The 27,945-nt window shown below is 41.2% G+C and overlaps 1 long non-coding RNA gene across 1 annotated transcript in view; it reads right to left on the bottom strand.

Annotated features, from left to right (window-relative positions):
* Window positions 1-27,945, bottom strand: part of LOC134480586 (uncharacterized) — a 50,599-nt gene that overhangs the window by 9,831 nt on the left and 12,823 nt on the right. The window contains exon 2 of the long non-coding RNA XR_010055016.1: window positions 6,063-6,140. This is a non-coding gene — a long non-coding RNA (uncharacterized LOC134480586). The remainder of the gene's footprint in view (window positions 1-6,062; window positions 6,141-27,945) is intronic.

The following is a 27,945-nucleotide window of genomic DNA, read 5'->3' as shown; positions in this document are numbered from 1 at the left end:
GTCTTTTTTTTTTTTTTTTTTTTTTGTATTCTCATAAAATTCTTAAAATACAAATTCGCCCAAGAGAGAAAGGTTTCATTACATTCATCTTCACACAGCGGGAGGGTGCTGATGCGGCGTGGAATTGTGTTATTGGCCTGTTCTGACTTTTGGGTTTTTATTTTCTTTTAAGGACACTGTGCGTCTCACCCCACTTGTACAGTAAGATCTTTCCAGGACTGGGAGACAAAAGGTTGGAGAGCCAGTTTATAGCCATCTATTGAAGGACAACGGCTGCATAAAACCACACAAAAGCTGCTAGTGTTTAAATCGATGTTACTCTATTGCCATCTTCTGGTTTTATTATGAAATGCATTTACCATCATCAATCAGGCTGCAGATGGTGAGAAATTCATTCGCAGCAGCGACCCTCAGAATGTGCACTCTGGAGGGGACTCACACAGTGTGGCTTACGGAGCAAACGATTCTTAACCTGTTAGCTTAGCTGTTTATTAAGGTTTTCAGTTTCCTTGAAATAAATTCTCACTTCGTTTTCAAGGACGGCTCAAGCAACACTCTCCTACTTTCCTCGGGAGCTTGAATTAAAGCATTACAGCACTGTACTCAGGTTTATTAGCTGATTTATTAGTGCAACAGATACTGATGAATCTGGATGGCACTAGGTGCCAGCAGCAGCCAAAAGTGCAGATCATTCTCTCAGGAATGCTGGAGCCCTAAGGAAGCGAAGACATACCTAGAGTCACTCAAATGTTCCACCACCAGATGGCAGCCGGTTTTCACTGCATTAATTCTATGTGTTTTTAATTAGTGTTCTTTGACCAGCATCATAAAGTAACTAATGCAAGAAAACAGTAGCTAGCTCTTGGCTGACCCTGCTATTCTTTGAACTTAATGTACAGCATTATTTAAGCTTCGTAATCAGATGGACGCACACAGGCTGAAGAACATCCACCCATTGTCACATGTAACCACTCTTGTAAAACTGCTTCCGATGTTAACCCCACTGGCTGAGGAGAACAGTAGTATGGTAACTTTTTCATCAAATTTAAAGAAAGCTTTAATTACATATAGAGCAGGATGATGGACTCTGGCCAAATCCATTCCTGCTTTCCCAGAAAATGGCGATGAGTCACATTGTGCAGAGGCTTCAAAAAGGCAACCCCGCAAAACCATATTATTTCCCAACAAGTCCATTCTGGGGGAAGCAAATATCCAAGGTACTTCCTGCCTATAGACCTCCCACCTACATCCAATCAGGGGCAAACACACACCCCGACGTATTTAAACATACATCCTGATTTATTTCCTGCCTAAGAACCACCTCCCCACAAATACACACCCACACACCCACACTCACTTGTGATCAAGCACAGCTGGTGCAGTTGGGTCAAACTTGTTTCGGGACAATGTGTGGCTTGTTGTCCCTCATAAACAACAGCTTCAAGCACTTCAAGTATCTGTCCTTAGGCAAGGGCCTTACTAGTTGGAGGCATTTTTGTTTCATGAATCTCTTAGGCACAGTAATTAAAACCTAAAATGTAACTTGGACTCCCACACTGGAATGACTCAATAAATGTAAACATACCTGTGCAGTGAGATAGATCTGAAATCAGACGACCTTCGCCTTACATTTTAATGACTTGGAATCAGCATATCTCTAGAAAGAAAGCCAACTGATGACCTAACAAAAGCTAGTTTTAACCTGCTTTATTTATACCTGTCTAATGAATTTCTTTGCAGCTACTCACAAATAGCCAGATATTACTGTATTCATAATGATCTAGCATTTGAATGTAATTTTCAAAAAAAAAAAGTTGGAGACCTGCGTTGGGTAGCACTGGGTGGACTGGGTACTAGTGGGCTGACTAGACATAAATGCTGAGCTTTTTGGGAGGAAGGGGCTTCTGTTCACCTACTGCCACCACACCTAGCCAGGTGGTCCATGTATAAAATTATTCTCACAGCAATAGAATATTTCAAGCATACAAAAATTACAGAATGATGTAAGGCCCACCTGAATTCTGATCAAACGTTTGTGAAATATTAGGTCACAGGCAGAAACCAAGTCTCCTCTACTAACCCTCCCAGATCCTACTCCTGCCTTCTCACTAAGGCGGTCAACATTGTGAGTCACTGCTATTCCCTTGTGTGTTTGTATTCAGTACTTCTAGAGTAAATGTAAATATTCATAAACTAAACATGCCATTTATTAAACTTTGCATAAAGAGAGCTGTAGTTCTGTGATAGTGCACACACATAATACTCTGTGTGTGTGTGTGTGTGTGTGTGTGTGTGTGTGTGTGTGTGTGTGTTAAGAAGTTGACATTTGCTGCCTTCTTCAATTGGCCACTACATTTTTTGAACCAGGGTCTCTCCCTAAGCCTGGAACCCTTGCTAATTTTTCTCCTTTGACTGAACAGTAAGTCCGTGGAGAAATCTTTGTATCCTTGTCTCTATGGTGCTGGGATTACAAATACATGTTTCTATACCTGAAGGGTTTTTTTATTGGAAATATTTTTTTCATGCAATATATTCTGATCACAGCTTCCCCTCCCCTATCTCCTTTCACACACACACCCCACATTCAAATAACATATTCTTTCCCTTGTTAGAAAACCAACAGGCAAATTTAAAAAGAGAAAAACAAACAAACCAGAATTTTAAAAGAGAAAAAGCAAGCATACACACACACACACACACACACACACACTAAATTAAAAAATGAATAAATAAATAGATAATAAAATAAGAAACCATAATTTACAAGCAAAAGATCAGTAAGATAAAAATGCCCAAATGAAGCAACATGAAACAAAAAAATTTTGACGACTTCTGGAGATAGAAGTTGAGTCTTTCCACATTCATGCCAAATACATTATTGAATGAGACATCTCCTTGGCCTTCTTCTTTGAGACCAGAGAGAGGGTTTCTCTATGTAGCCCTGGCTGACCTCAAACTCACAAAGATACATTGGTCTTTGCTTCCTCTCACTGGGCTTAAAGGCATATGCCAGGACCACCTCTAGCTAGCCTTCCTGGTTTTGTTTTTGTCTTAGTTATTTTTTAAAGATTTATTTTATTTATATGAATACATCATAGCTGTCTTCAGATACACCAGAAGAGGGCATCGGATCCCATTACAGATGGTTGTGAGCCACCATGTGGTTGCTGGGAATTGAACTCAGGACCTATGGAAGAACGGGTGGGTGCTCTTAACCACTGAGTCATCATCTCTCCAACCCGCCTTCCTGTTTTTAATGTGTTCATTTCTTTTTATTCAATGTTGAAGAGCAATGATAAAATGACCAACCACTTCATCTCATTTATTCCTGTGTGTTTGTATGTGAAACTAAAATCCAGATGAGGCCAGGCCATTGATATGAGTCTTTAGATTATTTTCTTGGCTCGAAGCCTGAGCTGGCCTTCAGAGACTGCCCTGTCATGATTGTGTTGGCTACCAGATCTCTTCCCTGTTGGCCTAGTCACTTAGCACATACACTTTAAACGTTCCTTTCAGACTTTTTATCTTAGCCACCAATACTGGACAGTGTCTCCCTGGAAATGTACTGACCACAGAATTACGTAGCTGATATTCACTTTCCTTCCCAGCCTCCAATACCAGTTCCTCAGTCTCATCCCCGCCTCTTTGGTAGACTGTGGCTCTGGTTCCACCTTTCCTGGTGGGGTCACCCGGTCACCACCAGCTCAGAGAAGATAGGGCAAAGTCAGGAATGGGTGGGGTGCACAGTCCACCTCGTCTTTATGTCAAACCTGGGAAGGTGAAGTGGAGTCCCAGACGAATAGTGTCCATAGAAGTCTGGCCCAGCTGGGAACACCAGAAGTGTTCCAGATCTTAGAAGTTGAATAAAGAGGTTTGGGTAGCTGGCCTGAGAGCTTGGGTTCCAATGTGGTAATGGTGGTGCTGATGCTGGGGCACTCTGATGTGAACCTTTGTGAACACCGGAGACTGGCCAGGCAGGTGGGGCCAAAAGTACTTCAGTGGGGGAGAGCCTTCTGCCAAGTGTTACAGCTCAGTAAAAAAGCCAGTCTCAGGCAATCCTTGGTAAAATAATGAGTGTTTTATTCCATGTGGACAGGGACTATATGAACATTAGGAAGTGGGATGGGATTTGAGGGTTTAAATGCATTCTATTGGCTGAGGCTACGATGGTGCTGATGCTCTATTTTCATGGGAAGGGATTTCAGGTGCTGCGGCATGACGATTAGTGACCACCTGGTTAGGGTCTCCTGCTATGTGCGCTGAAGCATAGAAACAGGAAGGGAGTTACCCAGACCAGTCCAAAGTCTGAGATTTCTGGGGTTTGAGCATGTTCCACAGGCTCTCCTGGCAGACCCAATTTTCCTCCCTGCTGTGGGCCCTCTCAGTCATTCTTCCTCACTCATTCCCATTTCTAAGTGTCAACTCTCAATGCCTAGAAGCATATTCTACCAGCACCACTCTGCGCACACACACGCACCATCATGGTCACACTTGGCACTCCCTACCAAACAACCCACAGCCACCAATTGTCTATGAGTCAGAGAGGCCAACTGAAACCAAGAAACAAGAAAACCTACCTAACCAGATATCAATAACCAGAGTTACAACCATCCCCAAACCAGATGCTTACACGCAATATAAAAACACAGTCAACAACAGCCAGGACAACATGTCTGCACTAGGATCCAGCAAGCCCACTACAGTGAGCCCTGAGAAATGGTTTTTGATGAACACAAGACAAGAACTTCAGAATAGACATTTCAAAGGATATGACTAAATCCATGAATGAAAACAGAAATAGTGAAACAAAATGAAGAAAACAGTTCACATCATGAAAGCAGAAGGGGGATCACTAAAGAAAACCCAAACCTCTGGAAATGAAAACGTTAGGAGTTCAAACAGGAATTGCAGAGGCAAGCTTCCCCAGCAGAATACAAGTGATGGGAGGGAGGATCTCAGGCTCACTAGACAAGATGGAAGAAATGGAAACCACTATCAAAGAAAATTGTTAAGTTGAAAAGTATTCAGGCACAAAAACATCCAGGTACTCTGGAATACTAGGAAAAGACCAGAAATCCAGGTCAAAGGCACAGAAAATATTATCTGTTTTGTTTTGGTGTGTGTGTGTGTGTGTGTGTGTGTGTGTGTGTGTGTGTGTGTGTGTGTGTGATATGAAACCAAAAATTGTCCTTTCAAGATCTGTGAAAAATTTTGTTGGAATTTTGATGGGGATTGCATGAACCTATAGATTGCTTTTGGTAAGATGGCCATTTTTACTATATTAATCCTACCAATCTATAGTAGAAATCATTAAATGTTGCTAGCCCATACTAAACACACACCAACTGGGTATTTTATTTATAAGCCATAAGCCCAGATTAGGCAGGTGTTGGGGCTATTCTAACTTACATCCCAGCCATGTGTCCCTTGTCACTTGCTGCTTCTCCTGGCCACATGCTCATGGTCCATCTCCTCTGATGGTGGCTTTCTCCCCTCTCCATGTCTTTTCTTCTTTTCCCTTTGATCTCTCCTAAGACCCCTTATCTGATTCTCAAGTCCCATCTTTATCCCTCTACTGTCCAATCACAGTCTCTAGCCTTTTATTTACCAGTTAAATTGGGGGTCAAGGTTTACATAGCACCATTTGGTGTACATGAGGATCTGCTTGTGTATATGTGGGCAGGGGCAACCGGATCTTGGGAGCGAGTATTTAGCATTTAAATATTAGCAACACCAGAGCAACTGCCTACGTCAATCCCTGGGCATGGGAGATCTTTCCATCTTCAATATCTTCAAGTTCTTATCATATAAATCTTTCATTGCTTGATTAGAGCCATGCCAAGATATTTTATAATATTTGCTAAAAGTGTTTATCAACTATAGGAGTTTCCTAGTGGAGTTGAGTTATTTATATATACTACCATATCATCTACAAATGAAGATACTTTGACTTCTTCCTTTCCAATTTAGTGATTGATAAGGAAGGACTCAGGCCCTTGTGGGTGATATCATCACTGAGTTGGTGGTCATAGGTTTTATAAGACAGCAGGATGAACAGATACCAGAGAGACTTCTTCTAGCAACTGATGGGAGCAGATGCAGAATTCCATGGCCAAACATTAGGCAAAGTCTGGGGAGTCCTGTGGAGAGAGGGAAAGGGGAATCAGAAAATCAGTGGGATCAAGGACACCACAAGAACATGGCCCACAGAGTCAACTGACAGGGACTCACAGGGGGCTGACAGAGATCAGGGAGCCTGTAGGGGTCTGATTTAGATCCTCTGCATATATGTTATGGCTGAATAGCTTGGTGTTCTTGTGGGATTCCTTTCTCTCTCTGTCTCCCTCTCTCTGTCTCTCTCTCTCTGATTCTCTCTCTCTCTCTCTCTCTCTCTCTCTCTCTCTCTCTCTCTCTCTGTGTGTGTGTGTGTGTATGTGTGTGTGTTAGTAGTAGGGTGTCTCTTGCTCTTTTGCCTGCTTGTGGGACTCCTCCTATTCGGTTGCCCCATCCAGCCTTGATGTGATGGTATGTGCCTGTTCTTATAGTATAATCTTGTCATCTTATAGTAGCTTGTTATGCCATGGTTGGTTGTTGTCCTGGGAGGCCTGCTATTTTCTAAGGGGACATGGTGGGGGAGTGGACCTAGGAGTGAGGGGAGGTGAGGAAGAGGGACTGGGGGAAGGCGTAGAGGAGAAACTGAAGTCAGAATGTAATATATGAAAGAATAATAAGAAATTAAATTGAAATAAAAGACAGAAAGAAAACAGTGTGAGTAAGCCATGAGAGTACTCAGTACCCACCTTAGGCTTCTGCATCAGCTCCTGCTTCTAGGTTCCTGCCCTGTCTTAGTTTCTTTCCTGACTTCCTTCAATGATAAACAGTGGTGTGGAAGCATAAGTGAAATAAATCCTTTCTTTCGCAACGTGCTTTTGGTAATGGCGTTTTATGACAGCAGTAGTAATCCTGACACTACTGTTCTAAGGGAAATGGCAGTGAATGTCTTAATAACACTCTTAATCTGTCTTAATAACCATAGATCAGTGACTGGCTCAGCTGTCATCAGACACGCTTCCTCCTGCAGTAGATTGGAACAAATGCAGAAACCACTGCTAGACAGTGTGCAGAGAGTGAAAGACCTCGAAACACTGAGCCCTAAGTGGAGTGTCTCCATCAAATCCCTCCTCTTAGAACTTGAGTAACCCTGTGGAAGAAGAGGAAAAAAGACTGAATGAGCCAAAATGGGTGGAGGACACTGTGGGGAAGGTGAGAGGTAGCCTGGTCCTAGGTTGAGCTAAGGCTAGAAGCCCCAGAGATTCTGAAAGGACAGTAAGAGCTTTGCCTGATGTTCAGAACCAGGCCCTGTCACTAGCTGTAGTCCCCCATAGAGTTGCAACCATCGGTCACATAAGGACAATGCCCCAAGCCCCTCCACATGTAGCCCTCACATGTCAGACCATGACAATAGAAAAAAAGACATAACCTTGGTCACATAGGCTCAAGACAGAGATCTCCATTTTAATGAGGTACATAGAGGCCTGGAGGGTTTAGCTAATAAGCTTCCCTTTTAAGACATGCCTCTCTGCAAAAGGTAGTTAACCTCAGGCCCACCCTGAGAAGTAGGGTGTGGTTTTACACATCCACTTTCCACCATGGCAATAAATAAATAATTTAGAACCATAGATTGTCTCTTTTCATCAGGATCCACCCTGGGAAGCCATGGAGAAGGCTTTTGCCTACAGAGCCACTGTCTAAGCCTCTCTCCTTGCCAGCCCTGGGCTAGACCCAGCCTGCAGGCCTCCACTCCATTCTCAACTCTTCCAAAGCTCTCAGAGGTGCCTGGATGTCTGAGAGCCTGAGGACCAGCTCTCCCATCCCCCAGAGTGGTGTCCTGGGGCTTCCCTATGGCCCAACACCTGACCAGTGACCATGTGGGGTAATGGCAGTCACTCCCTGTGTCCTACCTCCCCAAGTGGCTGTACCCTGTTTCGGAACGGACCCAGGACCCACAACCCCACAGGATACCAAGAAAACAATGGCTTCTAAATATATAAAGACCTCTGCACTTATAAACTCAAGGAGACTGGCAGCCTGCACAGTCCCCGCATAGGTCTAGGCCAGGTGGGATCCCAATGTTGGGAGCAGAAGTGGACACAAGTCACTGTTCCTAACCTAGAAGCTATCTCCATTTGATAACTGCTGACAAATGAAAAATTCATTCTTGCTAACAGAGTCTCACTGGGTGTAGAAAGCACTCTGAAGGCCAAGCCCCATATCCAGCAGGAGATCACCAACACAAAATGAACTCACTGGCACTTGGGAATGGTCTTTGTCTCATAAAGCTTGCCTCCTTTTTTCTTTTTAATAAATGTATAGGTTCTTTGTATTAAATATTGTGGCGATTAGTATTCCTTTTTATATTTTAATATTTATTTTATGTTATGTGTATGAATAGTTTCCATGCATAAATTCTGTGTACCACATGTTTGCAGTGTCCATGGAGACCAGAAGAGGGCATAGGATTTCCTGGAACTGGAGTTACAGATGGCTTTGAGCCTACATGTCAGGGCTGAAAATCGAATCCTGGTCTTCTGCAAGAGCTACCAGTACTCTCTCTTAACCCCTGAACCCTCTCTCCAGTCCTCAATTAGTGTTCCTAAGAACAACATATGATCGGCTTAATGGTTCCTATGGCTGACTCAGCAAAATCCCATGGTAGAAAACTAATAAGGAATAACTGAGTTTGGGGTCCTAATGGATTCAATCCTCACTAGCAGTTTATATGTGTAAAATTCAGCACACTGTCTCAGCCAAGGTTGTTTACCTGTGCCAGGCTGGCTCATCTGCCCAACTATGTCCCATGGCAACATGTCCTTGCCACGGCTGCAAGGCTCTCTGTAGTACCACCCATACCCTATCAAATGAAATTTAGTCTCCTTTTATGTTTTTTGCCCACATCTCTTCAGAACTCTGAAGATAAGACTTTGATTTCCAAATATCCAATACTTTTTTTTATTAAAAGTAAGCAAAGGCCTTTCATTGTCTTGTGTACCTAATCAATAGCTATATTGATCTAGATTTGACATGAGATGAAATGCTTCTAGCACTTCTTCAATGGTTACCTTGTTGCAGTCTGTCAGAGACTTTTTTTTTTTTGAGACAGGGTCTCTGTATATAGCTCTGGCTGTCCTGGAACTCTCTATGTAGACTAGACTGTCCTCCAACTTAAAGATATTCACCTGCCTTTGTCTTCTGAGTGCTGGGATTAAAGGTACGCCATCCCACCTAGCTAAAGATTTCCAGAGCCTTTACGAAGAAAAGTTTTGAACTATATTAAGCATTCTTGCAATCTTATAAATCAAGAACTGGTGGGGCCTTTGGAATGGCTCAGCGCGTATGGTGCTTGCCAACCAGAGAGCATGAATGGGACAAACCTAGGTCTTATGCACATATGGAGTAGCTGTACAGCTGGGTCTCCATGTGGGACTCCTAAAGTGGGGTCGGGGCTGTCTCTGATTACATTACCTGCCTTTGGCTGCCTTTCCTCTAACTGCACTGCCTTGTCTAGCCTCACTGGAAGAGGATGCATTTATTCTTGTTGCAGCTTGATATACCAGGGCTGGTTAATGCCCATCAGAGGCCTCCCCCTTCCTGGGGAGAAAGGAAGGAAAGATGATGGAGGAGGAAAAGTGAGAGTGGGGGACTGGGAGGAGAGGAGGGAGAGGAAGCTGTGATCAGGACATAAAATGAATAAGTAACTTAGTCAATAAAAAATATTTTCACAATAATAAAAATAGGTGTGGAATGATACCCAAGATTGCCTTCTGACCTGCACATGCATGTGAACACATGTGCATGCACACAACATAAACACAACAACCTTACAAATGCAAACATACACACAACTAGATAGATAGACAGATAGATGACTGATAAATGATAGGTGAAGAGACCACTTCCTGTAGCCAGGCAGGACTCCCAGTGGAGTGATAGGGACAAAACTTTTGACCCAAAATGTATCCTGTCTAAAAGAAATGCAGGAAAGGGGAATGGAGCAGAGACTGAGGGAATGGCCAACCAATAACTGGCCCAACTTGAGACCCATCCCATGGGCAAGCACCAATTCCTGACACTATTAATGATACTCTGTTATGCTTGCAGACATGGCTGTCTTCTGAGAGGATCCACCCAGAAGCTGACTCAGACAGATGAAGACACCCACAGCAAAACAGTGGATGAAGCTTGGAGAGACTTATGGAAGAGGAAGGGGAAGGATTGTGGGCCCCAAAGGGAATAGGAACCCCACAAGAAAACCAACAGAGTCAACTAACCTGGACCCTTGGGGCTCTCAGTGACTGAACCACCAACCAAAGAACATACATAGGCTGAACCTAGGCCTCCCCACACATATGTAGTTAAGCAGCTTGGTCTTTATGTGGGTCCCAAACAACGGGAGCAGGGACTATCTCAAAACCTGTTGCCTGTACATGAGAGATATTTTTTTAGCTGGGCTGCCTAATAAAGCCTCAGTAGGAGAGGATGCACCTAGCTTAACAGAGTCTTGGTGTACAGGGCTTGGAGGATATTCAGGGGGCCCTCTGAGAAAATAAGGGGTAAGGGGTTTGAGGAGGATTGTGGGAAGGGGTGAAAAGGAAGGGAGGCAGTGAGTAGGATGTAAAGTGAATAATATACACACACAAGATAGATAGATAGATAGATAGATAGATAGATAGATAGATAGATAGATAGACAGACAGACAGATAGATAATATTACTGCTGTGATAAAACACCCTGAAGAGGAGCACCTTACAGAAGAGTTTTATTTTGGTATACAACTCTTGAGGAATAAGAATCTACCAGGACAGAAGCAGGAAACTGAGAATCACCTTCTCAACACACACAGGGAGTAAAGTGTAATGAGTCCAAGGTATTAACTTTGAAAGAATGCTGAGCACTGGAGAAAATTTCCTGAACAAAACACCAATGGCTTATGCTCTAAGATCAAGAATCGACAAATGGGATCTCATAAAACTACAAGACTTCTGTAAGGCAAAGGACACTGTTGTTAGGACAAAACGACAACCAACGGATTGAGAAAAGATCTTTACTAATCCTACAACTGATAGAGGGCTTATATCCAAAATGTACAAAGAACTCATGAAGTTAGATGGCAGGGAGACAATTAGCCCTATTAAAAATGGGGTTCAGAGCTAAACAAAGAATTCACAGCTGAGGAATGCTGAATGGCTGAGAAACACCTAAAGAAATGTTCAACATCTTTAGTCATAAGGGAAATGCAAATCAAAACAACCCTGAGATTTCACCTCACACCAGTGAGAATGGCTAAGATTAAAAACTCAGCTGACAGCAGAAGCTGGCAAGGATGTGGAGAAAGAGGAACACTCCTCCATTGTTGGTGGGAGTGCAAACTGGTACGAGCACTCTGGAAATCAGTCTGGAGGTTCTCAGAAAATTGGACATTGAACTACCTGAGGACCCAGCTATACCTCTCTTGGGCACATACCCAAAAGATGCCACAACATATAACAAAGACACATGCTCCACTATGTTCATAGCAGCCTTATTTATAATAGCCAGAAGCTGGAAAGAACCCAGATGCCCTTCAACAAAGGAATGGATACAGAAAATGTGGTACATCTACACAATGGAATACTACTCCGTTATCAAAAACAATGACTTCATGAAATTCATAGGCAAATAGATGGAACTGGAAAATATCATCCTGAGTGAGGTAACCCAATCACAGAAAAACACCCATGGTATGCACTCATTGTTAAGTGGATATTAGCCCAAATGCTCAAATTACCCTAGATGCACAGAACACATGAAACTCAAGAAGGATGACCAAAATGTGAGTGCTTCACTCCTTCTTTAAAAAGGGAACTAGAATACCCTTGTGAGGGAATAGGGAGCCAAAGTTTAGAACAGAAGCTGAAGGAACCCCTAGTATCTGTCTAGGAAATCGTCCATTTCCTGCAGATTTTCAAGTTTTGTTGAATATAGGCTTTTATAGTAAGATCTGATGATTTTTTGAATTTCCTCTGAATCTGTAGTTATGTCTCCCTTTTCATTTCTGATTTTGTTAATTTGGACACACTCTCTGTGTCCTCTCGTTAGTCTGGCTAAGGGTTTATCTATCTTGTTGATTTTCTCAAAGAACCAACTTTTGGTTCTGTTGATTCTTTGTATGGTCCTTTTTGTTTCTACCTGGTTGATTTCAGCTCTGAGTTTGATTATTTCCTGCCTTCTACTCCTCCTGGGTGTATTTGCTTCTTTTTGTTCTAGAGCTTTTAGGTGTGTTGTCAAGCTGGTGACATATGCTCTTTCCTGTTTCTTTCTGCAGGCTCTCAGCGCTATGAGTTTTCCTCTTAGCACAGCTTTCATTGTGTCCCATAAGTTTGGGTATGTTGTACCTTCATTCTCATTAAATTCTAAAAAGTCTTTAATTTCTTTATTTCTTCCTTGACCAGGTTATCATTGAGTAGAGCATTGTTCAATTTCCACGTATATGTTGGCATTCTTCCCTTATTGTTATTGAAGACCAGCTTTAGGCCGTGGTGGTCTGATAGCACGCATGGGATTATTTCTATCTTTCTGTACCTGTTGAGGCCCGTTTTTTGACCAATTATATGGTCAATTTTGGAGAAAGTACCATGAGGAGCTGAGAAGAAGGTATATCCTTTTGCTTTAGGATAGAATGTTCTATAAATATCTGTTAAGTCCATTTGGCTCATGACTTCTATTAGTCTGTCTACGTCTCTGTTTAATTTCTGTTTCCATGATCTGTCCATTGATGAGAGTGGGGTGTTGAAATCTCCTACTATTATTGTGTGAGGTGCAATGTGTGTTTTGAGCTTTAGTAAGGTTTCTTTTACGTATGTAGGTGCCCTTGTATTTGGGGCATAGATATTTAGGATTGAGAGTTCATCTTGGTGGATTTTTCCTTTGATGAATATGAAGTGTCCTTCCTTATCTTTTTTGATGACTTTTAGTTGAAAATTGATTTTATTTGATATTAGAATGGCTACTCCAGCTTGCTTCTTCCGACCATTTGCTTGGAAAGTTGTTTTCCAGCCTCTCACTCTGAGATAGTGTTTGTCTTTGTCTCTGAGGTGTGTTTCCTGTAGGCAGCAGAATGCAGGGTCCTCATTGCGTATCCAGTTTGTTAATCTATGTCTTTTTATTGGGGAGTTGAGGCCATTGATGTTGAGAGATATTAAGGAATAGTGATTATTGCTTCCTGTTATATTCATATTTGGATGTGAGGTTATGTTTGTGTGTTCTCATTCTCTTTGTTTTGTTGCCAAGACGATTAGTTTCTTGCTTCTTCTAGGGTATAGCTTGCCTCCTTATGTTGGGCTTTACCCTTTATTATCCTTTGTAGTGCTGGATTTGTAGAAAGATATTGTGGAAATTTGGTTTTGTCATGGAATATCTTGGTTTCTCCATCTATGTTAATTGAGAGTTTTGCAGGATACAGTAACCTGGGCTGGCATTTGTGTTCTCTTAGGGTCTCTATGACATCTGTCCAGGATCTTCTGGCCTTCATAGTTTCTAGACAGAAGTCTGGTGTGATTCTGATAGGTCTGCCTTTATATGTTACTTGACCTTTTTCCCTTACTGCTTTTAATATTCTTTCTTTATTTTGTGCATTTGGTGTTTTGACTATTATGTGACGGGAGGAGTTTCTTTTCTGGTCCAATCTATTTGGAGTTCTGTAGGCTTCTTGTATGCTTATGGGTATCTCTTTCTTTAGGTTAGGGAAGTTTTCTTCTATGATTTTGTTGAAGATATTTACTGGTCCTTTGAGCTGGGAGTCTTCACTCTCTTCTATACCTATTATCCTTAGGTTTGATCTTCTCATTGAGTCCTGGATTTCCTGTATGTTTTCCACTTTACATTATCTTTGACAGTTGAGTCGATGATTTCTATGGAATCTTCTGCTCCTGAGATTCTCTCTTCCATCTCTTGTATTCTGTTGGTGAAGCTCGTATCTACAGCTCCTTGTCTCTTCTTTTGGTTTTCTATATCCAGGGTTGTTTCCATGTGTTCTTTCTTGATTGCTTCTATTTCCATTTTTAATTCCTTCAACTGTTTGATTGTGTTTTCCTGGAATTCTTTCACGGATTTTTGTGACTCCTCTCTATGGGCTTCTACTTGTTTATTTATGTTTTCCTGGAATTCTTTTAGGGAATTTTGCGATTCCTCTCTGTAGGCTTTTACTTGTTCTCTAAGGGAGTTCTTCACGTCTTTCTTGAAGTCCTCCAGCATCATGATCAAATATGATTTTGAAACTAGATCTTGCTTTTCTGGTGTGTTTGCTTTGGTGGGAGAATTGGGCTCCGATGATGCCATGTAGTCTTGGTTTCTGTTGCTTGGGTTCCTGCGCTTGCCTCTCGCCATCAGATTATCTCTAGTGTTACTTTGTTCTGCTATTTCTGACAGTGGCTAGACTGTCCTATAAGCCTGTGTTTCAGGAGTGCTGTAGACCTGTTTTCCTGTTTTCTTTCAGCCAGTTATGGGGACGGAGTGTTCTGCTTTTGGGCGTGTAGTTTTTCCTATCTACAGGTCTTCAGCTGTTCCTGTGGGCCTGTGTCTTGAGTTCACTAGGCAGGTCGCTTGCAGCAGAAAAGGTGGTCTTACCTGTGGTACCGAGGCTCAAGTTTGCTTGTGGGGTGTTCCTTATGAGCTCTCCGTGGTGGCAGCAACCAGGAAGATCTGCGCCGCCCTTTCCAGGAGCTTCCGTGCACCAAGGTTCCAGATGGCGTTTGGTGTTTCCCTCTGGAATCAGTAATGTGTGCAGAGTGCAGTCTCTTCTGGTTTCCCAGGCGTGTCTGCCTCTCTGAAGGTTTAGCTCTCCCTCCCACGGGATTTGGGTGCAGAGAACTGTTTATCTGGTCGGTCCCTTCAGGTTCCGGCGGTGTCTCAGACAGCAGCGGACCTGCGGCTCCTGGGCCCTCCTCTACGGGAACCCAGAGGCCGTATACAGTTTCCTCTTGGGCCAGGGATGTGGGCAGGGGTGGGCAGTGTTGGTGGTCTCTTCCGCTCTGCACCATCATGCACTTCTTAGCTTCATCAATCTTATCTAGTTTTGGTGGCTGTATATATATTGGCCACATGTGGGGCAGGCCCTGAATGGCTGTTCCTTCAGTCTCGGCTCTAAACTTTGCCTCCATACCCCCTCCTATGGATATTTTTCTTCCCCATTTTAAGGAGGGAAGCATCTGCATTTTGGTCATCCTTCTTCTTGTGCTTCATGTGGTCTGTGGATTGAATCTTGGGTAATTCGAGGTTTTGGGCTAATATCCACTTATCAATGAGTCCATACCATGTGTATTTTTTTTTGGGTTACCTCACTCAGGATAATATTTTCCAGTTAAATCCATTTGCCTACGAATTTCATGAAGTCATTATTTTTGATAGCAGAGTAGTATTCCATTGTGTAGATGTACCACATTTTATGTATTTGCATTTCCCTTATGACTAAAGATGTTGAACATTTCTTTAGGTGCTTCTCAGCCATTCAGCATTCCTCAGCTGTGAATTCTTTGTTTAGCTCTGAACCCCATTTGTAATAGGGTCATTTATCTCCCTGAAGTCTAACTTTGTGAGTTCTTGGTATATTTTGAATATAAGCTCTCTATCAGTTGTAGAATTGGTAAAATTCTTTTCCCAATCTGTTGGTTGTTGTTTTGTCCTAACAACAGTGTCCTTTGCCTTACAGAAGTTTTGCAGTTTTATGAGATCCCATTTGTTGATTCTTGATCTTAGAGCATAAGCCATTGGTGTTTTGTTCAGGAAATTTTCCCCAGTGCCCATGTGTTCGAGATTCTGCCCCCACTTTTTCTTCTATTGGTTTGAGTGTATCTGTTTTGATGTGGAGGTCCTTGATCCACTCGGACTTAAGCTTTGTACAGGGTGATAAGCATGGATCGATCTGCATTCTTCTACATGCTGACCTCCAGGTGAACCAGCACCATTTCCTGAAAATGCTATCTTTTTTCCATTGGATGGTTTTGGCTCCTTTATCAAAAATCAAGTGACCATAAGTATGTGGGTTCATTTCTGGGTCTTCAATTCTATTCCACTGGTCTATCTGTCTGACTCTGTACCAATTCCATATAGTTTATATCACTATTGCTCTGTAAAATTGCTTGAGGTCAGGGATGGTGATTCCCCCAGAAGTTCTTTAATTGTTGAGTATAGTTTCTGCTATCCTGGGTTTTTTGTTATTCCAAATGAATTTGCAAATTGTTCTTTCTATCTGTATGAAGAATTGAGTTGGAATTTTGGTGGAGATTGCATTGAATCTGGAGATTGCTTTTGGCAAAATGTCCATTTTTGCTATATTAATGCTGCCAATCCATGAGCATGGGAGATCTTTCCATCTTCTAAGGTCTTCTTCAATTCATTCTTCAAAGACATGAAGTTCTTGTCATACAGATCTTTCACTTACTTGGATAAAGTCACACCGAGTTAATTTATATTATTTGGTACTATTGTGAAGGGTGTCATGTCCCTAATTTCTTTCTCAGCCTGTTTATCCTTTGAGTAGAGGAAGGCTTGGGTTAATTTTATACCCAGACACTTTGCTGAAGTTGTTTATCAGGTTTAGTAGTTCTTTGGTGGAACTTTTGGGGTCACTTAAGTGACATATCATTTGCAAGTAGTGATATTTTGACATCTTTCTTTCCCATTTGCATCCCTTCGGCCTCCTTTCTTTGTCTGATTGCTCTGGCTAGGCCTTCAAGAAGTATATTGAATAAATAGGGAGAGAGTAGGCAGCCTTGTCTTGTCCCTGATTTTAGTGGGATTGCTTCAAGTTTCTCTCCATTTAGTTTGATATTAGTTACCGACTTGCTGTATATTGCTTTTACTATGTTTAGGTATGGGCCTTCAATTCCTATGCTTTCTCAGCATCTAATGAAATGATCATGTGGGTTTTATCTTTCAGTTTGTTTATATAGTGGATTATGTTGGTTTTCTGTATATTAAACCATCCTTCAATTCCTATGCTTTCTCAGCATCTAATGAAATGATCATGTGGGTTTTATCTTTCAGTTTGTTTATATAGTGGATTACGTTGGTTTTCTGTATATTAAACCATCCCTGCATGTCTGGGATGAAGCCTATTTGATCATGGTTGATGATTGTTTTGATGTGCTCTTGGATTCAGTTTGCCAGAATTTTATTGAGTATTTTGCTTCGATATTCATAAGGGAAGTTGGTTTGAAGTTCTCTTTCTTTGTTCGGTCTTTGTGTGGTTTAGGTATAAGAGTAATTGTGGCTTCATAGAAGGAATTGGGTAGTGCTCCCTCTGTTTCTATTTTGTGGAATAGTTTGGACACTGTTGGTATGAGGTCTGTTATGAAGGTCTGATAGAATTCTGCACTGAACCCATCTGGACCTGGGCTCTTTTTGGTTGGGAGACTTTTAATGTCTGCTTCTATTTCTTTAGGAGCTATGGGGTTGATTAGATGGTTTAATCTGTTCCTGATTTAATTTTGGTACCAGGTATTTGTCTAGAAAATTGTCCATTTCCTCCAGATTTTCCAGTTTTGTCGAATACAGCCTTTTTTTTAGTAGGATCTGATGATTTTTTTAATTTCCTCAGATTCTGTTGTTCTCCCTTTTCATTTCTGATTTTGTTAATTTGGATACACTCTCTGTGCCCTCTGGTTAGTCTGGCTAAGGGTTTATCTATCTTGTTAAGTTTCTCAAAGAACAAGCTTCTAGTTTGTTGATTCTTTGTATAGTCCTTTTTGTTTCTACTTGGTTGATTTCGGCCCTGAGTTTGATTTTTTTCCTGCCCTCTACTCCTCTTCGGTGTATATGTTTCTTTTTGTTCTAACAACTTTTAGGTGTGATGTCAAGCTGCTGATGTATACTCTCTCCTGTTTCTTTTGGCAGGCACTCAGAGCTATGAGTTTTCCTCTTAGCACAGCTTTCATTGTGTCCCATAAGTTTGGGTATGTTGTATCTTCATTTTCATTAAATGTTAAGAAGTGTCTAATTTCATTCTTTATTTCTTCCTTGACCAGGTTATCATTGAGTAGAGCATTGTTCAATTTCCATGTATATGTGGGCATTCTCTCCTTTTTGTTTTAATGAGGACCAGACTTAATCCGTGGTGATCTGATAGGATGCCTGGGATTATTTCTATCTTCTTGTATCTCTTGAAGCCTGTTTTTTGACCAATTATATGGTCAATTTTAGAGAAGGTACCATGAGGTGGTGAGAAGAAGGTATATCCTTTTGTTTTAAGATAGAATGGTCTGTAAATTTCTGTTAAATCCATTTGTTTCATAACTTCTGTTAGTTTCTCTGTGTCTCTGTTTATTTTCTTTGTCTATTGTCTGTCTGTTGTTGAGAGTGGAGTGTTGAAATCTCGCACTATTATTGTTTGAGGTACAATGTGTGCTTTGAGCTTAGTAAGGTTTCTTTTATGAATATAGGTGCCCTTGTATTTGGAGCATAGATATTTAGGATTAAGAGTTCATCTTGGATATTTCCTTTGATGAATATGAAGTGATCTAATACCAATACTTCTCAAACTATTTCATAAAATAGAAACAGAAAGAACACTACTCAACACATTCTATGAAGCCACCATTACACTGATACCTAAACCATACAAAGACACAACAAAGAAAGAGAACTTCAGACCAATTTACTTCGTGAATATCAGTGCAAAAATACTCAATAAAATTCTCTCAAACCAAATCCAAGAACACAACAAAATGATCATTCACCATGATCAAATAGGCTACATCCAAGGGATTCAGGAATTGGTTTAATATACTGAAATCCATCAATGTAATCCACTATACAAACAAACTCAAAGGAAAAAAACACATGATCATCTCATTGGATGCTAAAAAAAAAATCTTTAATAATATACAACACTCATTCATGTTAAAAGTATTGTAAAGAACAGGAATTCAATGGCCATACCTAATTATAATAAAAGTCAATATACAGCAAGCCAATAACCAACATCAAACTAAAGGGAGAGAAACTTGATGCCATCCCTCTAACAAGGGACAAGACAAGACTGCCCACTCTCCCGCAATCTATTCAATAGAGTACTTGAAGTTCTAGCCAGAGCAATTAGGCAACAAAAGGAGATCAAAGAGATATAAATTAGAAAGGAAGAAGTCATCAATATTTGAGAATATGATAATGTACATAAGTGAACCAAAAAATTCCAGCAGAGAACTCCTGTGGCTGATAAAACCTTCAGCAAAATGGCTGGATACAAAATTAACTCAACCAAATTAGTAGCTTTCCTCTACACAAAGAATAAATGGGTTAAGAAAAAAATAGGGGAAGTACACAAGTAATATGAAATATCTTGGTGTGACTCTAACCAAGTAAGTGAAATATCCATATGACAAGAACTTCAAGTCTCTGAAGAAAGAAATTGAAAAAGAACTCAGAAGATGGCAAGATCTCCCATGCTCATGGATTGGCAGGATTAATACAGTAAAAATGAACATCTTGCCAAAAACAATCTATTAAAAACAATGACTTCATGGAATTCTTAGGCAAATGGATGGAACTTGAAAATATCATCCTGAATGAGGTAACCCACTTGTAGTATGATGTCATTATGCAAGTGTAGGAAGGTACAAGATAGAATGAGGCCTGTCATTGGACGAGAAGGAAGTATGGGCAGAAAAAAAGTTTTAGAGAGGAGGAGGAGACTGGAGTAAGAGGGAGAAACAGCCTAGAGAACATGGAGGCTGATGTTAAAATTCCTCTCTGCACCTTTACGAGTTGTTATGAATATTCTTAAGGGATGGATGTGTACAGGGCTTTGTTTGTCTAGGTGGACAGTTGTATATTATCAATTGGATCAGAGGTTATTGTGTTGTGTGTTCTTTCATGTGGTGATTTAATTTAAGTGATTATGTGGTGGCTGGAGACACTGGGCATCCACAGAATTGGGATGTGTATGTCTGGCATGGTGGGAACCAGCCTTGGGAACTAGATGGGTAGAGAGATTGTTGCCAGGCTCAGAGAGTAGCCGTCAGCAATGTGATGTGGGATAGAGCAAAGTGGGTAAGATGCTTTGCTGACTGAGATGAAGATTATCTACCAGGTACCTTGGGGCACTACAATGCCAGATCAAGTGTAGGATAGAAGACATCATTTTTTTATTATGACAGCAACACCCACTCACAAAAGAACACACCTGGCACTCAAGTGACAGGTCCCTTCGGTCCAGACACCGCCCGGACCTGAAGAGACCCCGACAAAAGCTCCCTGCACCCAAATCCTGTGGGAGGGAGAGCTAAACTGTCAGAGGGGCAAACATGCCTGGGAAGCCAGAAGAGACTACACTCTGCCCATATTTCTGACTCCAGAGGAAAACACCTAATGCCATCTGGCACCCCAGTGCACGGGGCCCCCAGAAAAGGCTTTATAGGCCCTCGTGGTTGCCGCCCTCATGGAGAGCTCAAAGGCAGTCCCCCAGGAGCAACTTCAGCTGTGGGACCACAGGTAAGACCAACTTTTCTGCTCCAAGTGACCTGCCTGGTGGACTCAGGACACAGGCCCACAGGAACAGCTGAAGACCAGTAGACAGGAAAGACTACACGCCTGAAAGCAAAACACTCTGTTCCCATAACTGGCTGAAAGAGAACAGGAAAACAAGTCTACAGCACTCCTGACACACAGGCCTATAGGATGGTCTAGCCACTGTCAGAAATAGCAGAAAAAGGTAACACCAGAGACAACCTGATGGCAAGAAGCAAGCGCAGGAAACCAAGCAACAGGAACCAAGACTACATGGTATCATCAGAGCCCAATTCTCCCACCAAAGCAAACACTGAATATCCAAACACACCAGAAAAGCAAGATCTAGATCTTAGACATAGACAGACTAAGAGAAGTCATGAGCCAAATGGACTTAACAGATATTTATAGAACACTCTATCCTAAAGCAAAGGAATATACCATCTTCTCACCACCTCATGGTACTTTCTCCAAAATTGACCATAAAATTGGTCATAAAACAGGCTTCAAGAGATACAAGAAGATAGAAATAATCCCAGGCATCCTATCAGATCACCACGGGCTAAAGCTGGTCTTCAATAACAATAAGGGAAGAATGCCCACATATACGTGGAAATTGAACAATGCTCTACTCAATGATAACCTGGTCAAGGAAGAAATAAAGAAAGAAATTAAAGACTTCTTAGAATTTAATGAAAATGGAGTTACAACATACCCAAACTTATGGGACACAATGAAAGCTGTGCTAAGAGGAAAACTCATAGCTTTGAGTGCCTGCAGAAAGAAACAGGAGAGAGCATATGTCACCAGCTTGACAGCACACCTAAAAGCTCTAGAACAAAAAGAAGCAAATACACCCAGGAGGAGTAGAAGGCAGGAAATAATCAAACTCAGAGCTAAAATCAACCAGGTAGAGAAAAAAAGGACCATACAAAGAATCAACACCCCAACAAAAGTTGGTTCTTTGAGAAAATCAACAAGATAGATAAACCCTTAGCCAGACTAACGAGAGGACACAGAGAGTGTGTCCAAATTAACAAAATCAGAAATGAAAAGGGAGACATAACTACAGAATCAGAGGAAATTCAAAAAATCATCAGATCCTACTACAAAAGCCTATATTCAAAAAAACTTGAAAATCTGGAGGAAATGGACAATTTCCTGGACAGATACCAGTTATTGAAGTTAAATCAGGAATGGATAAACCATTTAAACAACTCCATAACTCCTAAAGAAATAGAAGCAGTCATTAAAGGTCTCCCAACCAAAAGAGCCCAGGTCCAGATAGGTTCAGTGCAGAATTCTATCAGACCTTCATAGAAGACCTCGTACCAATACTATCCAAACTATTCCACAAAATAGAAACAGAACTACCGAATTCCTTCTATGAAGCCACAATTGCTCTTATACCTAAACCACACAAAGACCCAACAAAGAAAGAGAACTTCAGACCAATCTCCCTTATGAATATCAATGCAAAAATACTCAATAAAATTCTGGCAAACTGAATCCGAGAGCACATCAAAACAATCATCCACCATGATGAAGTAGGCTTCATCCCAGGCATGCAGGGATGGTTTAATATATGGAAAAACATCAACATAATCCACTACATAAACAAACTGAAAGATAAAAACCACATGATCATTTCATTAGATGTCGAGAAAGCATTTGACAAAACTCAACACCCCTTCATGATAAAAGTCCTGGAAAGAATAGGAATTCAAGGTCCATACATAAACATAGTAAAAGCCATATACAGTAAAGCAGTAGCTAACTTTAAACTAAATGGAGAGAAACTTGAAGAATCCCACTGAAATCAGGGACTAGACAAGGCTGGCCACTTTGTCCCTACTTATTCAATATACTTCTTGAAGTTCTAGCCACAGCAATCAGACAACAAAAGGAGATCAAAGGGATACAGATTGGAAAAGAAGAAGTCAAAATATCACTATTTGCAGATGATATGATAGTATATTTAATTGATCCCAAAAATTCCACCAGAGAACTACTAAACCTGATAAATACCTTCAGCAAAATGGCTGGGTATAAAATTAACTCAAATAAATCAGTAGCCTTCCTCTACACAAAAGAGAAACAAGCCAAGAAAGAAATTAGGGAAACAACACCCTTCATAATAGTCCCAAATAATATAAAATACCTCAGTGTGACGTTAACCAAGCAAGTGAAAGATCTGTATGATAAGAACTTCAAGCCTCTGAAGAAAGAAATTGAAGAAGACCTCAGAAGATGGAAAGACCTCCCATGCTAATGAATTGGCAGGATTAATATACTAAAAATGGCCATTTTACCAAAAGTGATCTACAGATTCAATGCAATCCCCATCAAAATACCAATCCAATTCTTCAGAGAGTTAGACAGAACAATTTGCAAATTCATCTGAAATAACAAAAAACCCAGGATAGCTAAAACTATCCTCAACAATAAAAGGACTTCCGGGGGAATCACTATCCCTGAACTCAAGCAGTATTACAGAGCAATAGTGATAAAAACTGCATGGTATTGGTACAGAGACAGACAGATAGACCAGTGGAATAGAATTGAAGACCCAGAAATGAACCCACACACCTATGGGCACTTGATTTTTGACAAAGGAGCCAAAATCATCCAATGGAAAAAAGATAGCATTTTCAGCAAATGGTGCTGGTTCAACTGGAGGTTGGCATGTAGAAGAATGCAGATCGATCCATCCTTATCACCCTGTACAAAGCTTAAGTCCAAGTGGATCAAGGACCTCCACATCAAAACAGATACACTCAAACTAATAGAAGAAAAAGTGGGGAAGCATCTCAAACACATGAACACTGGAGAAAATTTCCTGAACAAAACACCAATTGCTTATGCTCTAAGATCAAGAATCGACAAATGGGATCTCAGAAAAAAGCTTCTGTAAGGCAAAGGACACTGTTGTTAGGACAAAATGGCAACCAACAGATTGGGAAAAGATTTTTACCAATTCTACAACTGATAGAGGGCTTATATCCAAAATATACAAAGAACTCAAGAAGTTAGACCGCAGGGAGACAAATAACCCTATTAAAAGATGGGGTTCAGAGCTAAACAAAGAATTCACAGCTGAGGGATACCGAATGGCTGAGAAACACCTAAAGAAATGTTCAACATCTTTAGTCATAAGGGAAATGCAAATCAAAACAACCCTGAGATTTCACCTCACACCAGTGAGAATGGCTAAGATCAAAAACTCAGATGACAGCAGATGCTGGCGAGGGTGTGGAGAAAGAGGAACACTCCTCCATTGTTGGTGGGAGTGCAAACTGGTACGAGCACTCTGGAAATCAGTCTGGAGGTTCCTCAGAATATTGGACATTGCACTACCTGAGGACCCAGCTATACTTCTCTTGGGCACATACCCAAAAGATGCCCCAACATATAACAAAGACATATGCTCCACTATGTTCATAGCAGCCTTATTTATAATAGCCAGAAGCTGGAAAGAACCCAGATGCCCTTCAACAAAGGAATGGATACAGAAAATGTGGTACATCTACACAATGGAATATTACTCAGCTATCAAAAACAATGACTTCATGAAATTCATAGGCAAATGGATGGAACTGGAAAATATCATCCTGAGTGAGGTAACCCAATCACAGAAAAACACCCATGGTACGCACTCATTGTTAAGTGGATATTAGCCCAAATGCTCAAATTACCCTAGATGCACAGAACAAGTGAAACTCAAGAAGGATGACCAAAATGCGAATTCTTCACTCCTTCTTTTAAAGGGGAACAAGAATACCCTTGTGAGGGAATAGGGAGGCAAAGTTTAGAACAGAGGCAGAAGGAACACCCATTCAGAGCCTGTCCCACATGTGGCCCATACATATACAGCCATTAAACTAGATAAGATGGATGAAGCAAAGAAGTGCAGGCTCACAGGAACTGGATGTAGATCTCTCCTGAAAGACACAGCCAGGATACAGCAAATACATAGGCAAATGCCATCATTAAACCACTGAATTCAGAACGGGACCCCCGTTGAAGGAATCAGAAAAAGGACTGAAAGAGCTTGAAGGGGCTTGAGACCCCCATATGAACAACAATATCAACCAACCAGAGCTTCCAGGGACTAAGCCACTACCCAAAGACTATACATGGACTGACCCTGGGCTCCAAACTCATAGGTAGCAATAAATAGCCTAGTAAGAGACCAGTGGAAGGGGAAGCCCTTGGTCCTGCCAAGACTGAACCCCCAGTGAACATGATTGTTGGGGGGAGGGCTGTAATGGGGTGAGGGTGGGGAGGGGATCACCCATATAGAAGGGGAGGCGTAAGGGTTAGGGGGATGTTGGTTTGGAAATCGGGAAGGGGAATAACAATCGAAATGTAAATAAGAAATACTGAAATTAATAAAGATGAGAAAAAAAGAAATGTTGAGGACTAGTCAAGCATGATGACTCATGCCTATAAACATGCACATGTAAGGCTGAGGTGGGCAAATTGCCTGACTTGAAGCTAGTTTGAGTTGTGGAGTATGTGTAAAGCTAACCTGGGATAGATAAAACTCTGCCTTGATGTCTTAGGATTACTATTGCTGTGATGAAATGCCATGACCAAAGCAACTTGGGGAGGAAAGAATTATTTGACTTATACTTCAATATCACAGTTCATTATCAAAGGAAGAACAGAAACATGAAGGCAGGAGCTAGTACAGAGGCTATGGAGGAGTGCTGCTTACCTGCTTGGTCACCAGGGCTTGCTCAGCTTTATTTCTTATAAAACCCAGAACCACCATCCCAGGGATGGCACCACTCATAATGTGTTGGCCCTTCCCTTATCAACCACTAATTTAAAAACTGTCCTACAAGCTTGTCTATAGCCTGATCATATGGAAGCATTTTCTTAATTGTGGCTCCCTCCTCTCTGATGACTCTAGCTTTCATTAGGTTGACATAAAACTAACCAATACACTCAACAATGACAAAAAAAATAAATGAAGGAAAAAGGAAATATCATTCATTGAGAGTAAGGATACCCGACACCCTCTGTGTCGCCTACATGTGCATGCACAAACACATAGCTGTGTATGCAGCACACTCAGAACAACAGAATTCTGATTGTGGAATATCTTTGAGTCAGCCGCAAATAAACCAAAGAGCAGGAACAGTTATTAAGAGGACAAAGAGCTGTTTGTTTGTTTGCTTGTTTGTTTTTAAACCTTGTGTGAATTGCTTTGAGCTTGCTGACAAATGTATGTTTGGTAAATGCATACATAAGTGACACAGTTTTGAAATTCCCTTTTCTTGTACCTTTGCTTCCCATCTGTGTGTACTTGGAAATGGGACAGCTTTCACACCACCACAAACTTTTACACAGTTACTGCTATCTGCCAAAAGCCATATGTGGCCCAATAAGTGAAGGTTCATTCATAGCAGCGGTCACCTTGAGTAAAACATGTGCTTGGGTTGTACTATCCTGATAGGAGAAATCCAGTTTATTACTCCCACCCAATACTAATTCTGTCCAGGGAACCTGGATTGGCTGCTTAAGGGGCCAGGTATGATTTTTGGAAGATAGCAATAATACATATGTATTATATTGTAAATACATATATGTATATGTATTTGAGAGAGAGAGAGAGAGAGAGAGAGAGAGAGAGAGAGAGAGAGAGAATGAGAGAATGAGAGAATGAGAGAATGAGAGGATGTTAGGACATATAGTATTATTTGTAGAAATATAAATTTTTCAGAAACTTATACTGTTCTTGTTTAATTTAGTAAAACTTTTAATACAAATACCTTCAGATTCATGACTAGTATAGTGGATCATGAAGATACTCTGTTGAATATCCCAAAAGATATTATAATTACTTTTAAACAGCGGGAATGAAATGCTGTTTATTAGCCCTTTGGACATTTGCTAACGAGGTTAATATTGTTCCAGAATGTTCTTCAGCAGCAAAAGCAGCACATTATATCACAGACAAGGCCCTCTCTCTACAAGTAGCTGGACAGACGTTGAAGCTGTAATTTAGAGTTATCTCTCTCTCTGCAGAGACAAGAAAATTAAAACAGGCTGAGTTTGCTGATTCAACCACCCTGAATGTTCCAACACTCTTTGAATACCAGCAAGGTAGAACAAGCAACAAATTCCTCGTTTGATCTCTTGATAGGTTCTAGTCAAAAGAAAGATGCATAAAATTAACTGCCTACTCATAGTTCTATAAAAAAAAAATAAGTGAATTCTATGCTTAGACTTATGTCCTACTCCCAAGATATCTCAAAAGGTATATTCAATATTCCCAAATTTAAGACAATTCTGCTCCCAGGAATTTTGAGTAAGTGATAACTCAGGTTGTTGTCTCCTTTGGGTGCTCAGAAAGAGGACTCTGGGGGAACACTTGGAATTTCCTGTTGCTTTCTGCCTAGTAGTAGGTTTAGCACGTCTGTGGCCTCCAATCGCCTGAAGCACAGACTTAGATAGAATGAGAAGGCTTCAGGCAAGCAGCCAGAGTCCTCAAATCTGACACGACCTTGCACAGCCAACAAGGACAGAATACTTCTGGATTCTGCAAGCTTTGGCTCTGTCCCTTTGAAAGCACTGGCAACTAAGTTTGCCCTGGCACAGGACTCTTAAGCATTTGCGTCAGGGTAGTTGTCTGAAAGACTCCACTCACCTTCTCCTCTTATGCCAGACTTCAGCACCAAAGTGTCATGGTTTTCATGGTCTTTCTTCAACTCTGTGCAAAAGCCATTAAGTACTCAGGCCCAGGAAGTTTTGGGCTTGGATACTCAGGCAGAGGTGGGTGTTTTCTAACTAAATTTCTAGAATAGTGATGCATTCCTTGTACTCAACATTCCCAAGTCCCAACCGTAAACCCAGACTCTGTTGTGAAAATTTCACTTTGGAAAACCAGGCAGATGAGCTGGCAAGACAGCTCAGCAGAGAGAGGCAGTGGCTGCCAAGGGTGATGTCCTGAGTTTAAAACCAACTCCCACAAGTTGTCCTCTCATCTCTGTATGTGCACCATGACAACACCACCCACCGCCAAGTGAAAGCAAATGTATAGAAAGAAAGAAAAACAGGGAGACCCTTAAGAGAAGAGAATCTTTCCCAAACAGGTAAAAAGGTCAAGGAGAAAATATTTTAAGAATAAGAGTTTAACTGGGTGTGTTGGTACAAGTGTTTAATGCAAGCACTTGGGAGGCAAAGGTACATGATTTTCTGTGAGTTCAAGTCCAGCTAAGTCTATATAGAAAGTTTCAGGACAGTCAGGATTACATAGAGAAACCCTGGTGTGTGTGTGTGTGTGTGTGTGTGTGAGAGAGAGAGAGAGAGAGAGAGAGAGAGAGAGAGAGAGAGAGAGAGAGAGAGAGAGAAAGAGAAAGGGAGAGGAGAGAGGGAGAGGAGAGAGGAAAAGGAGA

Source organism: Rattus norvegicus, chromosome 9 (genome assembly GCF_036323735.1).
Source record: "Rattus norvegicus strain BN/NHsdMcwi chromosome 9, GRCr8, whole genome shotgun sequence".
Classification (NCBI taxonomy): domain Eukaryota; kingdom Metazoa; phylum Chordata; class Mammalia; order Rodentia; family Muridae; genus Rattus; species Rattus norvegicus.
Note: the sequence above shows the minus strand (reverse complement) of the source record. Positions and strands in the feature narration are given on the sequence as shown.